We start from the raw sequence: 5734 nt of genomic DNA on the forward strand, positions 1-5734 counted from the left end.
GTTGCCTCTCCTGAGCCAAGTTTAGCACCAAGCACAAGGGGAACACCCAGGCCGTGCGAACGCCACCGCCTCAGGCCCATCACAGGCTGCATTGCCTCATGTCACGCAGTGCTGTTGTTGGTTATTAAAGGCATCCATGCTGTCATGTTGGCAGCCTACCAGACCTGTCTTCTTCCAGCTGAGCCTCAAGGCTTATTGTATCAGAGCTCAAGAGAGACATGCCTGCCTTATCTGTGTGCTGGTGGTGTCAGTCAGATGGGTGATGTGGGTAACTGGCCACTCTTGATCACTTATTTTGTGCCTGATTTAAGGGCCGCAGTAGATCCTAGTTCAGAGGAGTGATGCATGTGGGCAATGGGGTTGAAACCTCAGCCTGATGACAGCGAGAAGAGGTACTGTTTGCTGAGTCCCCACAGTTGGACCCATGACAGTGATACACCAAGAACTTGTAATGAATCCTGTGAGTCATCCATCACTGCTTGACATGTCCATTTCCTATACCTTAGTGCTCAGGGGGAGCCCAATCACTACCTGCAGCGACTCCTTCCTTCTTCACCTTCATTTTCCACCCCTGTGTAGTCTGGGCAGGCAAGACACTTGTTGAAGGAAAGAACCTTGATTTGGACCAAAAGTAGAAATCCATGCTGGTGAAACAGCATTAGCATAGAGTGAGAGCCAGTCTGTTGTCATCTTCCATGAAGTAACTGCAAAGTGTCATAAATACGTGCAGTTCTGATTGTCACTGCAGAACATGCTGTGTGACAGACAGTCTTGCTTAGAGGTCTGTATCTCAGGGATTGTGTTGAGTCATACAGTTGATAATCTAAATGTAAATAATAGTTGATGCATGTAAAAATTTGAATTTCATTAGGTGGAGGTTTTAGACTTGAACAAATGAATTATTTTTTTCATGTAATGCTGTAACTTGCTTACTAGCTTTGGCAAAGAGTTTTTCCCCTGATACAGAGATAGCAGATACTAATAAGCAAGCAGACAAGGTTATGCAGCAAGAGGGTATTTTAATCATCTTTGTTTTGCAGCAGACAGGCCGGAGTGAGGTACCTCTTAGAAACAATCTACTTCACTGATACTTTGCTTCAACAGATTGACATCATCTCAGGAAAGAAAATAACTGTTTGCTATTCCTGTCATAGACTTCTTTCAATCACTGCGACAGATGTTCCAAGCATGTTGTTCCTCTGTTAGGTTTCTTTAGTAGTAAAAATACTGCAGTCTAAATATAGTTTAAATTGGTTGAGGAACCTTGTTTGAATATGATTCAAAATCGTGTTATACGTGGTTTAAATCAGAGCGCAACAGGACAAAACCATTGGAAAGTCTAGTTAAGATAATTTCAAACCCAGGTAGGAATTTTTATTCAATCATATTTAAAGTGAAGTGCTGTCTTTTTCTAATATATCTTGCAATCCGATTTAGGATGAACCTGGATAACAATGAACTTCCCTCCCCCTGCTCATTATTTGGAATTACCTTGGATAAAAAATGGGACGAATACTTAGTTAAAGAGTCCTCATTTCCTGTATCTGCAGTGTTGTCTTTTGTGCCAGCTGAATGTTCTACATCAGGAATATACAGATTTTATCATCCTTTTTTTTCAATGAAACCGAGTTTCGCGTTCAGGAACAGTTGAGGTGGCTGAGATTAGAGAACCAGTACACATGCACTAGGTACCTATTATTCCTTTGGGGATTTTGGAAGCTGAGAAGGCTGCTGCCCTTATGACCCCACCCCCCCCTTTCCTCTAATAGTGAGTTCCAGTTCAAAGCTCTTTTCTGTCATCTTTCCTGCTCATTCACTTCTGGAGGCCACTGGGAGAGCTAACAGGATGATGCAGGCTGAGTTCTGCTGGTGGTAAATAGCTCCTCCTTTTTATTCTCCCACTCATTTTGTACCTAGGTGATTGGTTGCTACTCACGTGGCCCACTTTTTGAGACCACTGGGTTGGGAGTACAGCTTCCTGCCTGGAACTGGGTCATGGTGGTGTGACAGTAACTCCACTGGTGTGTGTCCCTTCCAAGCGCGATTCCAGTCAGTGACATTGATTGGGGGAATGCTTGTTTTGATACTGGCTGGCTGACGCTTTCTGCTCCCTCTTTCTGACACGTATACAGATGAAGTTGCTAAATTGCGTTGTCTGGGACAAGGTGCTCTTTTGTTTCCAAAAATGATGAGTAAAGAAACAAAGTTCAAGGTTTATTTCGTCACTTGGACTTTTACTGCAGTGATAGAGACTGGGAGCTCAGCTTTAGAAAATGGAGAGTAAATGGAGTTTGTAATCTATTCTTGTTTCATTGCTAGTTAACTTTATTTAATAGATTGGTAAAATAATCCTCCAAGAAGGAAGTAAATGTAGGGAGATACAGGTGCAACGACCTCCAGTGCCCAATGACACCGGAAACAGTTAGCATCCCTCATTTTGTGCCTGTTTTGTGGGGGAGGAGAGAGAAGCTCATGTGGTAATCACAAGCTGCCAGGTCATTGCAAGTAATCTGGTGCCAGCAGTAACACTCTCTTCAAGGTCCTCCTTCTGTGGGAAACCTCACTGGTGGTTAACTTGAGCATCCAATTTTGAGCCTTCACAGAGGAGAGTGATTCATGTATGCTTTGTCTTGAAGCCATTTGGGCCCTGCTATGATCTCACATAAGGAGACATTTTCTTCTAGGTTTGGTTTACAAATTTGGAGCTGGGATCACTCACATCGATCTTTTTCTTTGGTTTCGAGCTTCTTTCTGAAGCAGTGAAGGTTGTTGTTGCTTACTTACTAATTTCTTCATCATATTTGTATTGATTTAGTGCCCATATGTATTTAAGCTGTGAGAACAGTGAGAAAGACTTTGAACACCTAATTTTTCCCCTTTTTTATTCTTGTAATTAAACAGAAATTCTATAGCATTCCCCCAAGGAGTAACTTTGTAAAGTTCATGGCTAATTTCACTATCCATGGACAGCTGTACTTTCTGGGCTTTTTTGGCAGCATGGTCATGGCCTTCTCTTAATTGTTTCTATGACAATTTTTTATTTGGTTTGGCTTATAATGAAAGAATGAAAGGGTTCTTCAGCATTTAAAGAGGCTGCCTAGGGAAGTGGTTGAGTCACCATCCCTGGAAGTATTTAAAAGATGTGTATACATGGCACTTAGGCACATAGTTCAGTGGTGGACTTGTCAGCACCATGTTAGCAGTTGGACTCAGTGATCTTAAAGGTATTTCTAACCTAAATGATTAAATGGTTCTAAGATCCAACCTACTACTTTGAGTTTGCTTTCCTGTTTGAAGGGCTGAGTGAGGCACATCAGGACAGTTGCAGTATCTGAGTTTCAAACTTCATCTCTTTTGTCCAGCTTCCATACCAAGTATAGCAGCATGGTGAGACCTTTAGTTCTTGAAAGGTAGATTGGTTATTTAGGGACAGACATTTGAGATTATTCTTTATTTCTTCATCCTTATTTATTTATAACAACAAGGTTTCTAGGAAGAAGATACAGCCTTTAGCTCAGGATTTAGTACAGCAAATTACTGCAAGTGAGAAGAAGTTAAGTTTCTTGGAGGTGAATGTAGCAGAAGTGTTCCTGCCTGCCTGTAGCATTTAGATATACCTAGAAAGAATGGGAAACACCCTGACCTTAAAGTAACCTTCTGCCCTTGTACTTTGCCACCTGTCTCAAGACCTGCAATAGAAGATTTGACTGCTTCTCATAAGCTCTTCTACCTAGGTTGTCTACCAGAAAGGAAAAAAGAAGAGTTATATAACAGCATTTTCCTCAAAAACTCTGTTATAGAATTCAACCAAAACCCTGATTTTAGCTCCAGTAGAAGTCTAAAGCTGGCACAAACTGGTTTTCCAAGGTCCCTTTTTCTGTGTTTATAAAGAAAGTAAATGAACCAATAGTTTAATATGTGGGGTAGAATATTCCTAAATGGCAGCAAGGAGAGTGGTTCTTGGTAAGAGCCACAACCACCGATTCACTACTTGGTGAGCTTTCCTCCTCCATCAGGGGATACAATTTGTCAGAAATCACCAGTGGAGAGCTTGGAGGAGAGGAGAGGAAATGCACTGTGATACAGAAACAGAACCCGTTTCAGATATGATACCTTCCTGTTGAACATTAATGAACTGCAGCGGTTGTATGTAAGGTTTGTGGCTCGTTACATATGCTTAGCTTGCCAAAAGTTTCTTGGGGCATTAAGGGCAGGCAGTGTCATTTGTGCAAAAGGCAGAGCTCTCAGCCTCTGGATGTAACACTGACCTTACTTGAACTGATAAACAGCTGTCTTATCCATGACCTTTAATAGCTGAAATGCGTACACCATCTACAGACTTTTTCAGGTTTGCTTCAAAAGAGATCGGTGGATAAAGCATATGTACGTATGTATGCACTGCTCTGTGTGATCCTTTCTGGCTTGTAACAGCACATCAAGGGAATTCCAGAGTTTAGGAGTAGCAGAGCAATCACTTTTCCGTGTGCTCTTTCTTCCTCATGAGAGGTGTTCATTCATAGTGATGCACGGTTGATCTTAAAGAAAAAAAAATAAAACACGACAGAATGTAATGTTGGGCTTTATCCTCCTAATGTAAAATAAGACTTACCTTCTGTTTGCATTCTCTGGTTTAATTTGAAAGAAGACAGAGACAATATTAAAATATAATGAGGGCAATTCATTTTGTGCTTCACAGTGGCTCAGATTTAGAAGAAAAAAACCCCACCTTAATCAGCACAGTACTTAAGGGCTCCCTGTAAGAAGGTTGTGCTTAACCTTCAGCAAACGCTTATGGGCTGCCCTGAATAATAATGGGTTTAAGCACATGCTTAAGTGTTTTCCTGAAGGAAGACCTAAGCATCTTCTCAAGTGTTAGATTACGGCTTCATTTACCTTATTCATAAATCCCAGCATCAGAAGCAAACTTTTCTTTCATCTCTTGGCAGATATTTGGGTGTATAGATTTTTCCACCTCCGTTTGCCCTGCTTTCTGTGGCTCTCTTGCTGCAATCTGATCAGCCCAGGCTGACCTTCAGGGGTGCTCCACATGGTTCGGGAGCCTGCCCGCATGGCTCCGATTGCACGATCAAAGTCCATACCTTGCCTTTCATCTGCCGGCTCTCTGCCCTTCCCAGGGTTATTAATTTGAAGAACTCAAAGGCGCAACCCTTTTCTGCTGCGCCTGTTCCCGGGGAAGTAGGAATGGGAATTGGCGGGTTGTCCAACGGCTTGGCTTTGGTCAGTTTTCCATGGTGGGAGATGGGATTGGAGCGGGTTAAATCTGCACCAGCTGTTTCTTGGTTGGCTGTCGGAAATGCAAGGCAAAAAAAAACAGGAGAGGAAAAAAACCCCCACCAAACCAACCCTACAAAAAATATGGGGGGAGGGGAAAAAAGAAAAAAAAAAGAAGGGGGGGGAAGGCGAAAACAAGAAGAAAGAGGGGAAAACAAAAAAAAAAAGGCAGGAAATGGGAAGAAAAAAGGGGAGAAGGAAAAAGAGGAAATAGGGGTGCAAAGGGATAAAAATTTTAAAAGAGTAAACAAGAAAAAGGGAAAAAAGAAATGAAAAAGGGGGAAGTAAAACAAAAAATGGAAAAAAGAAAAGAGAAAAAAGGACAAGAACGGAAAAATGGAGAAAAGCGGAGAAAGAAAAAAAAAAATCACAGGAAAAAGGGAGAAAAGAGAAAAAAAGGAAGAAAAGAAGGGGGGGAAGGGAAAGGAAAAAACAGGGGCTG

The 5734-nt window shown here is 41.9% G+C and overlaps 1 long non-coding RNA gene across 1 annotated transcript; it reads right to left on the reverse strand.

The window, feature by feature from the left end:
• Positions 1-999: 999 nt before the first annotated feature.
• LOC108445814 lies at positions 1000-5415 on the reverse strand. The gene is made up of 2 exons (XR_001860793.1): positions 4894-5415; positions 1000-4535 (listed from the first exon to the last, which is right to left on the reverse strand). It is a non-coding gene; the product is annotated as an uncharacterized LOC108445814 (long non-coding RNA).
• Positions 5416-5734: the final 319 nt, after the last annotated feature.

This window comes from Corvus brachyrhynchos, unplaced genomic scaffold (assembly GCF_000691975.1).
Source record: "Corvus brachyrhynchos isolate BGI_N302 unplaced genomic scaffold, ASM69197v1 scaffold43, whole genome shotgun sequence".
NCBI lineage: Eukaryota > Metazoa > Chordata > Aves > Passeriformes > Corvidae > Corvus > Corvus brachyrhynchos.